General features: G+C 41.4%; 1 protein-coding gene across 1 annotated transcript in view; it reads right to left on the bottom strand.

The window, feature by feature from the left end:
* The window catches only part of DAPP1 (dual adaptor of phosphotyrosine and 3-phosphoinositides 1), a 60,091-nt gene that overhangs the window by 46,297 nt on the left and 968 nt on the right, over positions 1 to 12,826 (bottom strand). The gene's annotated exons all lie outside the window — the stretch shown is intronic.

Here is a 12,826-nt window from a genome sequence, read left to right as displayed (position 1 = left end):
CAGGCTCAGAGTCCAGCAGCTGAAGCAGAAGGCAATTCGTAGTACAACCGGCCGGGTTTGGTACACAAGCAGCGGGTAGTAGTGGAGCAGCAGGCAGAAGCGTAGTCAGCGAACAAGCAGAGGTCAGGAGCCAAAAGGTATCCGGTATGTAGGTTTAGACGGTGAGAATAGTCGGTGAATCAGCAGCCAAAAGGTCGGTACACGGGAAGCAGAATAAGAAGATTGTAGCACAGAGGGAGCAGGAAGCAAGATACTAGCAGGAGCACAATAATCTGGCAAAGAGGAAGTGCAGGGGCATGGCTTAAATAGGAGATTCAAGGGAGGAGCAAGGAATTCAGAGTTCAGCATCTGATTAGGTATAACTGAGGATACACAGGAGATTAGGCAAGGACCCATCCAAGGTTCTAAGGTGGCTCAGCAGGTAGAACCACCGCCAGCTACAGCAGAGGCTCTGGGTTCAGATCCGGTTCCTGACAGCCAGCTTTAGTCTGTAATGACTATGTGCACCCTAAATATTTATCATACAGTATCACATGAGTGGTTTGCTTTGGTCTCCAATAAAACCTTTGTGCAAACATCAAAGTTTAGAATAATTGCACAGTTAGAATGTGAAAATATGAATAAATCACCATTTACATGTCACACTTGTAACCAAGCTGTGGAAAACTCTGAACCTGCATATACTCACGCTTTTGTTGGCTGAAAATAGCAGCTATGGGAAAACAATCTGCTGGAGCTATTTTTACATTTCAAAGTTAATCTGCGCTGCACACTACAACTACACTTTATCCCATGGTGTATGTATCCCATGCTTTATATATAACATGATATTGCAGGGTTATCTAATAGGCATGAGGTTGTCAGTCACTATAGGTACTTGTTTTTACTTTGTTATACCTAAGTGGTGGAATAGAGTTTGTTCAGTACCAGAAAAATAATGTTTGAGATGTAAGGAGCATTAATAATTGAGAATAGCTGTATGGGTACTTAGGGTTTTTTTTTTTTTTATTAAGTTTTTTGTTATGGGCAAGCTTGGAATTTTGTGAACATTTTCTATGTTCTTCAAGCTAAATTGTATTGGCAAGGATGAAGCTTTCTTCCCCTATAATATTGAATGCTTTTGTTTTATAAATGGTACTGCTGCAAATCAGCTAATAGTAATTTCTTTCTCTTTGTATGCATATATTGTACTCATTTGGGGAGCTTTTGTGATGTTACTGATTGCTGCTTTGTTCACATATGATGTTATTGCACTCAGGTCTGTCCACCCAAAGATAATGTTGCAGTTTTGGTAGATACTGGAAAGTTAAACCACCTGACTGTTAGGTCTTGTTCACACCGAAAGCGTGTGTGCTCCAGAGCGGTAGCTGCTGGAACGCACCGTGATCTCTGTGAAACTTCCCCCCGCGTTCTGGGGCGGGAGGGGACGTGGCGGTGCATTGTATTCAATGGCACCTCTTCCACCCCCCCCACCCGCAGTGCGATCGAACGCGTGGCAAAACTTTGCGTTGCGTTTGCAGTGGAACGCAACACTGGCAATGTTTTGCCACACGTTCGATCGCAATGCGGACAGGGGGGGCATGAAAGCGGTGCCATTGAATACGATGCACATCCACCCTCTTCCCGCCCCAGAACGCAGGGGGAAGTTTCACAGAGATCACGGTGCGTTCCAGCAGCTACCGATCTGGAACGCAGCGCTTTTGGTGTGGCCTAACTCAGTTCTCTTGAAGTCATTGGTGAGATATCTGCTCTTGAGTTCCCAGGTCTGTAGATGTGCTGGCTGTGGCCATTAGGATAATATCCCACTCTACTTGTTTGGTTTTTGTTAAAATGTATTCACTGTGGAAAATGCACCAGGAAACATGTAAATGTTGGCAGGAACACCCAAAACTCCCAGGTGGAAAGAAATTATTGCACGGATATCCTGCTGTTGGAATATACCAGATATATAAGAAGCCAGGGACTGACATAGCCCACCAGGCTCTACCAATAACTAATATATCACTATAGGTTGCAATGACCCTTTAAGGTAACCCATATAGGTGAACTACCTTGCATATTTGTCCAATGCAAATATTAAATAAGTCCAGGAAAACTTTGTCTTAACTCTTGCAATGGGGATACCTCCCTACTGCAAGAGTTAAGTGCTCGTTTTTGTCTAGGTTAAAAAAAAAAAAATTATACTTACCCAAAGTTCTGAGCCAGCCAGCTGTCACAGCGCTCCCTCAAGCCTGTCTTCTCCTCCTCTGCAGCATTGGAAACTCCCTCAGCTTCCTCATGTCTATACACTGTGTGTAGACGTGATAATTTACGGGACCTTAGAGCCCTACACTACAGGCTGGGAAGTATCAGTCTTAGAACAAGCCGGATCAGAGGATCAGGTGAATATAACTTTTTTTTTTGTACCCTAGACAGAAAGGAGCACTTGCATTGCAGGGGTAGCCCCAATGCAAGGGTTAATAACATTTTTCCTGGAGTTCTTCTTTAAGTTAAGGAAAAATGGTGTTACTGACAGATTACATTGACAATAAACTAGTAATTAAAAGTGATGCTGCTGCATTTATGACCAATAAGATACACTGGTGGTACAGTGAAGGCTACATTCATTTTAACTGACATTTCGTCAATTTATATTTTAATCTAAAGTTATTAAACCATTGGCTGTTGTAAAACCACGTAGAGGATGAGCGGTACTAATATATAGAGAGTGAAAGTAAATGTGGGGTCCCAGCCTGATATCAGAAAGCAATGCAACATTTTCAAGTTCTGGAGTCTATGGGTTAACTAACAATACAAAGCTTTTCTGAATATTGGAAAATTGCTTTGTGACAAGGAAGAACACTCCGGCCACTCTTTTGTTCTAGCATATTAGAGTTAGGGTTAGTCAGAAATCAGGGAAATAGCTCACTGAGTTGGATCACTCCAGTAATGTGTCAGCTGCATTTAAGAAGTTGAATGGTAAGTAAACTATTAGGATTGGCTGGTTTTAACTATGTTCAGCAGTCTTAACCATTATTAAGTAGGCGAACTGGATTCATAGCTTAAACATGGGCATTTATGACATATAAAAAAGGATAGAACTTTTTATATTAGAAAATATTATTCTACTAGCAGCCAGCATACCACAGAATGTGCCATCCCTAAGTATAGTGAGGAAAAGAAATCCACATACAAATTAGAATCAAATCCAACTGGGCACTAGTGCTGCAATGATGAGATGCCAATTCCTGTGTCATCAGGCAAAAATGGAACAGGAGATATGGAATAGGGACTAGAGCAGAGGCGCAAGCCAAGGTTAAATGAGGAAACAGTCCGCTGCTCCAGATCTAAATCCTGAGCCAATGCACTCCAGTGGTGGGAAGGAGGGATCTATCTAAGAAGGCTCATACCAACCCGCTAAGCACCAGACCAGAACACAAGCATTTAAGCTGCATAGTCTACTTGTTTTTCTTCCAATAATTAGAGAGCACTGCATATATAACAAATAATACATATGGTTGTACATAGATATTGGACCATAGTAATGACCAGGTGACCTTCAACCTCACTTACATTTTATATATCTTGTATTACATATATTTGTATAAATGGGACCAAATGGGTATGGCAAGTCTGCATTTCAATGCATTTTAAGCAAAATGTTCTAAAAATGTGAGCTGACACGGATGCAGTTATTGTATATTTTACATGGATTATTAATTGGCACCTTACAATTTCTGAAATAAAATCTTAAAAAAGAGCTACCAAGGATCACGGTTTTTAGAGATTATAACCCTCCGGTCTTTTGACAGACATTTAGATATCTTCTTTCCAAAAATTATTTATTAATGTATTTCTCCAAATTACTGTGGCTGTTTCATGATCTCTTACAGGAAATATGTTGTGGGTAGATAAAATGGTCACTTCCTCTTGATATAACAAGGCTGGAGAGGTAAGAAGCAGAGCTAAATGAATATAGGAACAGACAGCTGGAACAATTGATAGGAAAGAAACAACAGAAAGTGAGTTCTGGAACAGCATGTCACAGTAAAGACACTGATAATAGAAAATGATACCAGGCTCTAATGCAACATTTTCCATATACATAATTTCAACAAATAAAATGTAAACATGTCTTTAAAGGGTTAGTGCACAGAAAAAAACATTTCTGTGTTTACTGTAAAATCTTTTTCTTGGAGTATATTTGAGGACACAGGATGGTATTCTGGAACCATGGATATGCAGCTGCCTTCAGGAAATCAGACACTGGCTAACAAAGCTGTGAAGAGAGCCCTGTATAACCCCTCCCACTCCCAGCAAGCCTCAGTTTTTACCAATAGCAGTTGATCATAAGAAGCAGAAGGGAATGCCTTGTGTCCTTTAATGTAAAGGTTTTAGTGGTAAGACTAAAATCAGATTTCTTCATTGTACATTAAAAGGACACAGAATGGTATTCTGGAACCATGAAATGTCCAGCAGATGGGCAGATGACCGAATCCTATAGGCCCTTGTCTCTCAGTACTAGGGCTTCTTCAGCCAACCTGTTAAAGCAAGATGGATGGTAGACTGGCTCCTGGGAGAAGATCCATATGGAGGGCCTGTGGAGAGTCCTGAGTACCTTGTCTTCCTTGGCCAGTTCAATGCACTGAGGATCACCGCAATGCCCTTTATTTCAATCCTCTAAAGAAGGGGAGGAAGGAGTTTTCAAAGAGGAGAGGCATAGATCAGGTTGAACTGATCCCATGGAGTCACCAGAGCATCCACCGCAAAGGCCCAAGGAACCCTGGTCCTGGCAATAATTCTGTCCAGTCTGTTGTTGAACCTGGAAGCCAGGGGTCCACGTCTGGTGTTCCTCACCTCTGACATAGAGCTCTAAACAACAGGTAAAGAGACCATTCTCCGGTATCCAGACAATGACCACTAAGGAAGTCCGCCTGCCAATTTCTCATGCCTGTCATGTGCCCATTGGTCAGGGCCAGAACGGGAAGTTCTACCCAAGCTAGAATCAAGTCTGCTTCCTTTTGAGTCTTCCTGATTCTGTGGCATTGAATCCTGGTTGACTGACCTTGCAGCTGAGATGTCCAGTGTTGTTGAGACAACTAAATGGTCCTAAACTCTATAATATTGATTGGGAGCTGAGCTTCCTCTGACCACCAATTCCCTTCTACTATGAGGGAATCCAGGACTCTTTTCCAGCCTGATAGGCTGCTATCCATTGTTAGCAACTTCCAGACCATTGGGATAAAAGAATCCCGATTCCAAAACTAGACTGGAAATCCACCACGACAAGGCAAGCCTGGCCTAGCTGATTAGATGTATGGGGCAAACCAGATATTGAGCCTTCTTGTCTGATGCAGCCAGGGTGTTGCATTTCAAGGTCTAGAGTGAAGCTGGGTATATGGAAAAGCAAATGGTTAGGTGACATCTGGACGTTAGGGGCCAAACAAGGAAGATGAGAAGTTTGCCTGGGGGAAGGAGATCCTGGTCAGGGCCATATCCATGGTTAGGCCTAGATACTCAATGAGACAGATCAAGGGATGATTTCTGGAAAATTAGGATCCATCTGAATCTCTTCATGAGCTGAACTATCCATTGGACATTGGCTGACAAAGTCTAAGAAGACTGTTACCTCAGCAGGAGATCGGTCAGATATCCCACAATGGAGATACCTTGAGAGCCAAGAAGGTCTCCCAGGTGAGGGGGAAGTAATGACTGCCTGTTTAGAATATTTGGATTCATTATAGGACAAATGCCTCCTTTTGCCTTGAGGACAGTGAACAGGATTGAAGTAACCCTTAAACCTTTCCTCTTTAGTACAATAGATATACCCCTTTAAAGAGGAGCTGCTTGAGAAAAGCATGTGGGTTCATCCACCTTTGCAGAGATGTTAGCACATTTGAGAGCATAACGCAGGGTGGAGGCTGAGACTGAAATTCTAGTTTGTAGCCCCTGGATATGACGTTCTGGACCCAAGTGTCTGAAAAGTGCTTGGACCAGATGGCTGCGAAGGTTGACAAACGTCTCCCCACTTTGACAAATGGGGATGCACCCTTCTTCAATGGAGGATTTGTTTCCAGATTTGAAGGGTTTGAGGGTCCAGGTTGTACAGCTTTACTGAGTTCCAGGCTTGCACTTGGGCTCGGAGGCCTGAGGAAAACTAAAGGAAATCTTTTTTTCATCTCAGGAGCAGGTTTACCTGAAGTTTTTGCCTTCTTTTTTCTGTGGCAAAGGGTTGCTCTCCTCCCTGTCACTTCCCTTAATATAGGTGTCCAAGGATTTGCCCAAAAGTCAATAACCCTACATGGGCATTTGCTTGAGATGCTTTTAGCACAGTAACATTTGAGTCAAAGGATCCTTCTCCAACTCATTCAGTTGCAGTTGGTGGTGGGAGATATCTGGTCCATTTTATTAAAAGTTGGTGCCATTTTTCAGTTGCTGGGCTCTTGGACCTGGCATCCCACTACTTCTGCACAGCCTCCTGATTGTTCTAGTATACTGCACATGGACATGCCATCTTGGCACATACTCGTATGGACCCGTTATTTACTTCTCCTCCTTCTGGCCTCATCTTCCTCTGGCTAAGCAATTCTCTGGATGTTCCTGGACTCCGTGCTGCCTACAGTGACTGGTCACACAAGGCTTACCTCTTGCTGTTCTGCAGCATATGGTCCTTATTACCACTAGTGGGACATTCCTCACTCTATAATCAACATGCACAGTTCACCTGACCATGCAGGAGGCAGTGCAGACACAATAGTGTGCTCCCAGGCCAAGAGTCTGGAAACTCAATAATGACACCAAATTAAAAAATTGAATTCAATATTTTAGATTTGACAAGATGCTAGTGTATTGAACCATCCACTTCTCTCTTATATCTGTAAGGAACCAAAATGATTAGATTGCATTCCCTTTTTTTTAACTTACTCTGGCTTTCCTGTTCTCAAAGAAAATCTTCCTTTTGCTTTTGAAGTTTACAGTTATTTTAAACTACGGAGAATGCAGTTGTGAGTTCTCTAGTTTCATCAAAAAACAAGACTGGAAGAGCACAGAACTCCAAGGGATAAATTGTATAATGCTTCATGCTGTTCCTTGTAAAACTCAAGCATCAGGCCAGTAATTGAAGGGTGTGGGGAAAACAAACAACAGTATCAGACTACAGAATGCCAGAGTTGGATGTAAAGTAGCTGGAAGAAGAGTAATACGCCTAGGTGTTTTAACCATTTTTTTTAACTGTATACAGTTTGCAACAGAAAAAAAAAGTACTGCATTCACAAGCCAACTTGTATGACATCTCCTCTATCTATACCAGTGGTTGCCAAGCTATAGGGGGCCTCAAATGCAGCCTCTGATGTCTCCAAAGGTCTGCATGTAACTTTTATTAAGCTAAAGATGACTGTCATAGATTAAAGACTTACAAGAGCAAATAGTCATAATAATCCTGTTGAACTGTCTATAAGTCATGCTGTGGGAGAAAGTCAGAGACTGGGGACATGTTACGTAGAACTACTAGAGATTACGGTTTTTAAAGGCTCCTTTTCAAATCAATGCTCCCACCACTGACTGCTGGGGTCCCAGCTTAAACAACAAAGGCCTTGCTTGAAACGCCAAAGGGCTCCAGGTTGCCCTTGGACCACAGTTTGGGCACTAGGGGTCTAACCTGTATGAGTATGCCCTTTCAGTGTATTAATTTTTTTCTTCTATCAAAGAAATAATTAAAATTAAATGTGAGAAAGAATATTTGTAATGCCTTTTGTCCCACATTCAGGGGTCAAGTTACATTTGCCAACATCTCTTTAAAAAAAAAAAAAAAAAAAAAAAAGGGGGAACATGGCTTACTATACTTTTATGCATATTTATGATTTGGCAAGGTTCTTCTACACTGCACATTCACCAGAAACATACATTTTTCACAAATACTGGGATGAAGTCTCGGATCTGTACATTTTGCAATGATAATGCAATAATTCCCTATGGAGTACTGTGTCCTGCACTATAACCTTTAAAAAAAATGTTAAAATTAGAAAAGAAAAATGTGCCACCCTCTGACACTACCAGGCACACAGGTTCTTCCAGGTTCTTCCATGCCAAGGAGACTACAAGCGCATAATTCCCTCACACGATAAAACCAGTTTGCGTATGAATCATATGTCATTCACCATATGAAGTACTATGCCAAATATGGTGTTAGAGCCATTGATGTCACATGGAAGCTCAGGGGGAGTCCTCCTGGGCACTTCCTGCTTCCTTAAAGTTATTCTGTCACTAAATTAGAACTTTGTAAAAAATGCCTGTGTGTGTGCGCTTTATTGACTGCTTGCATATCCGCACACACTGAGTGAGTAAGGGGTTCCAGAACCCCCCTTTATCAGTTCACCAGTGCAGTTCGGGTCAAAGAGGCCAGATGGGTTGTCATTAAAACCCCCTTTGTAACTTTTAATGCTGCCCCACAGTGCCCCCTTGACACGTCAACATGGCCCTTGGACTGTACCATCAAGATTCAGAAACACTCGGTTACATACTTAGGCATTCACATATCCGGTAATGCAACGGAGTTATACCGCCTTAACTATGAACCCCTATTTAAGAAAATTACCCAAGAACTACACAGGTGGCGGGACCTGCCGCTGTCTTTATTAGGCAGATGGTGAGGAGATTAAGGGGGGATATGATTTCCATGTACAAAATGTTCAATGGTGGTAACAACATTAGCGATAAACTGTTTAAAATTAACTCCATTACAAAAACTAGAGGCCATCACCTAAAATTTGTCGAAAAAAAATTCCAGCACAAGAGGCGAAGGGGGTTTTTCACAGTAAGATCAGTTAGGGTCTGGAACTCACTGCCACAGGAGGTGATTTCAGCAAAGAATGTGGAATTGTTCAATAAACTTTTGGACGATTTCTTAAGGGACCTGAATATACAGGGGTACAGGTACTCCTAGAATGATATCCTAATAGGTTGGACTTGATGGACTAATGTCTTTATTCAACCTCAAAAACTATGTAACTATGTAACTATGCTTTGGGAGGGCTATTCCTTTCTGGGGAACTCTGTCAAGCAAAAGTGCATTAGACATGTATGGTTCCTTTAGTTCCGAATCCAAATTCAGAATAATTTCTACATATTTGGACATTCAAATGCATTCGAATTTCTGAATGAAAGAAATAACGTATCCGAATTTTGATAACGAAAATTTTGTATGCATCTGAAATGTTTTCCGAATGCCATTCAAAATGAATAGAAAGAAAGCTCTATCTGTCCCCAAAAAATGGTATAAAATTAATTTCATGATAAATGTAAATGTCAAAGTACCGCAGCGCTGAACACTGAAAAATGGCCTGGACAGAAAGGGGGTGTAAACACCTGGTCAGCAAGTGGTTAAATAAAATTTGACAAACATTTTTTGCCTTAATAAATGGTAAACAGTCAAAATGATAAAAATAAACATATTTTGGTAATGTTATTTGATTTATATGATTTTATGGTAATTAGTAATTCTTTGCATTTTGAACACTAACAGATTTATTTAAAATGTAATTGTTCTGTGCTAAACAGTAGTTTGTAGAAATCCTCAGGGCTTGTTCACACGCTCTCCAGTGCGTTCCAGCACGGTTAGTGGCCAGAATGCACTAGATCGCATAAGTAAGCCACCTTGCGTTCTGGGATGGGAGGGGGTGTGGTGGTGCCATTCAAGTCAATGGCACTGCAGCTGCGCCTTCCGCCCCGCAGTGCGATTGCCGCATAGCACAGCAATGCCCGCAGTGCGATCGCAAAAAATATTGCATGCATGTCCCTTTTAATTAATTAGCAAAATGTTTTACCTAAAATGCTACAGTGTTGTTTATGTTGATTGATATTTTTAATATATAAAGAATGCTCTTCAAATCTTCCCAAAAGAATAATGGCTAAGTAAAAATATGCCTCGCCCTTGCTAAATGGCCCAATCATTGCCCACAGGTTGCATTGTGCTGCCTGATTAGAACAGGATTATGGCCAGGCCAATAAATGTTTTGCTTCCGATTATAAAAATACCACTAGATCTATGACAAACAGGGATGGCCACCATCTGTGTTAAGCTGGCCATACACCTTACAACCATCGCACGACTTTCGTTGTGCGATGGTTGTAAGGTAATTAAAATTTCGTATGACCTGCCCATCTTGGACAGGCAGATCGTACTTGCGATCATCGCAAACCCTCCCCGCTGAGTGGAGGGCTTGCCGAGGGATTGCAATGCTGAGCGGGCAGTGTGAGGCTTTTGTCTTCCAAGCATGCTACCAAAATCGTATGATTTTGGCGGGTTTTCCAGCGTGCTCGGAAGACAAAAGTCGTGTGACCGTACAGTAGATGCGGTCGCACGCTGCCCATACACCTGCCGATTATGGTACGATCGCGGGATCACCCGCGATTATCGTACGATAATCGGCAGGTGTATGGGCACCTTTAGTTGAGAATTTTTTGCAGAGCCTGTTTGCTCTTTAAATTACCATGAAGAGTAAACTTGTGAAGGGGGATTTTTTTTTCTAACAGAGCAAGTGCCTCAAAACCCTTTGTTTACCTTGGTTGACCTTTGAGACCATGATTAAAGGCATTACCTGTGATGCCATCTGCTGCCAAAATTTAGTATTTCTGATCCTCTGACTAAATTTTTTTAAACTTTATAAATGTTTTATGAGTGTTTATTGTGACACACTTCAAAAAGTGAGTGTAAAAACAGAAGGATGAAAATCTAACCAATTGATGAATATCAAGGGCCTTGCACGCTACTATAGAAAAAACTCAAGCATCTGTCTGAAAAACAGGAACAAGACATTTAACCCTTTCTAGAGATGTTTTTTTTGTACACATGATAAAAGGCCTGAAGATTACTAACAAGCTCTCAAAATTATATATTTTCTGAAAGCAGAGAGCATGAAGAATAAAATGTCTGTAGTTGCAATTTTTTTATGACACACGATATTAGCACAACAATTTATTCACTGAAAAATATGGTAAAGTTAATTTTATTGCACACAAGCACAATATATTACGCATTTTTGTTTTGGTACAATTAAAAAAAACAAGGTTGCATTCAGTAAATAGATACAAAATATGTCAAGCCTTAAAAACATGCGTATGGCATCAACATACCAAGACCTTTTGTACAATTTCATGCTCCCAACTTTGTGGGAACAGTTTCTAGATGGCCCCTTCCTGTTCCAACATGACTGCACACCAGGGCACAAAGCAAGGTCCATAAATACATGAATGAGCGAGTTTGGGGTGGAGGAACTTGGCTGGCCTGCACAGAGTCCTGACCTCAACCCAATAGAACACCTTTGGGATGAATGAGAGCGGAGACTGCGAACGAGGCCTTCTTGTCCAACATCAGTACCTGACCTCACAAATGTGCTTCTGGAAGAATGGTCAAACATTCCCATAGACACACTCCTAGACCTTGTGGACACCTTCCCAGAAGAGTTGAAGATGATATTGCTGCAAAGGGTGCGCCAACTCCACATTGAACCCTACGGTACAGTATATGTGTTGCAATGCAGGTCAAATGCAGTGCTTTTCTTGTCAAACACAGCTGTGTTTGACAAGAAAAGGCAGCTGCACGTGTTTGAATGGAAAATGCAGTGCTTGAGAAAAATGCAAATCGACATAAACCCTAAAACAATATGTTAAATTCAGAAATTTAACACACCAGTATAAGGTTCATTTTAAGCATTACAGTTATATGGCTGAAAAATATATTTATCCTTGTGTAAAACAAGAACTGTTCTTTTGTTATATTAGGCCTAATGTATTCAAATGTTTTCCAGTCATAAAATACAGCAATTTTTTTTTCAACTGCCAAAAGTAACACAAAAAAAGCTGTCTGATGCCAGCATTATAAATAGTAGATGCTGAGCTACAGCTCACAAATATTATTGTTTTGGCCATCAAACAGTCAGATGTGATTACAGAGTATTTAAAGTTACATTTAAAAAAAAACATTTTTCAATAGAGGGCTGACCCCGAACCCCAGATATGAATGGTCAACCTCTGTTTGTCCTAGTGACCACTGTTATTGGGAGTCAAAGTGAGGAGTTGTCATGAGAATAGGAATAGAGGGAAGATCCACAGGTGTTGACAGTGACAACTAAAAGGGCATGTACCTTACTTTGGAGAGAGTTCATTTCACTTCCTGCTGGGTCTACAGGAGAGTGTAGGAAAAACTGCCCAATGAGTCCCCAACATGTCAAAAAACTGACATGTATTGTTCCTACTCCAAAATGAAGAAAACAAAATGGCTTTAGATATACATTAAACTTAAACTTGTTGTACATTTGCAGTTGACATTTCTGTCACACATGCTCAACATACTCACGCTCATAAAATCTTTCCTTTCCACCGGATGAGGCCCCTTTCACACTGTCCGATCAGGAGGGGATCTGTGCATGGATCCCCCCTCCTGATGGCAGTGGTCACCGCTGTGACATCCGTGTCTGTCCAGTTTTTCCCCCAACTTGCGATAAAGACTGAAATGATTGGACCCCATGTTGTTCTATGGTAAATACACCTCAGATTACCCTTGATCGGACATAAATAGGTTCAGCAAAACCGAACACTGTTCCGTTTGTTTTTCCAGACCTGGCCGGAGCCCATCTGTTTAGATCCAGTTGCCCATAGATTTACTTTGGGTATTCAGTCAGGTTCGCCTGAAAAACTGACAGGCATACCGGATGGGACCGCCTGTCTGAAAAAGGACCTAAACAGTTACTCTTATAGGCCAGACACAGCTGTTGCTGGGTGCTTGAAGGTAGTTTAAATCTCTGGGGGGGAAACACTACCCTTGCAGTGGGGCTACCTAGAATTAATAAAC

Source organism: Nanorana parkeri, unplaced genomic scaffold (assembly GCF_000935625.1).
Source record: "Nanorana parkeri isolate BGI_ZX_2015 unplaced genomic scaffold, ASM93562v1 scaffold742, whole genome shotgun sequence".
Classification (NCBI taxonomy): Eukaryota; Metazoa; Chordata; class Amphibia; order Anura; family Dicroglossidae; genus Nanorana; species Nanorana parkeri.
This window is presented reverse-complemented; position numbering and strand designations above follow the sequence as displayed.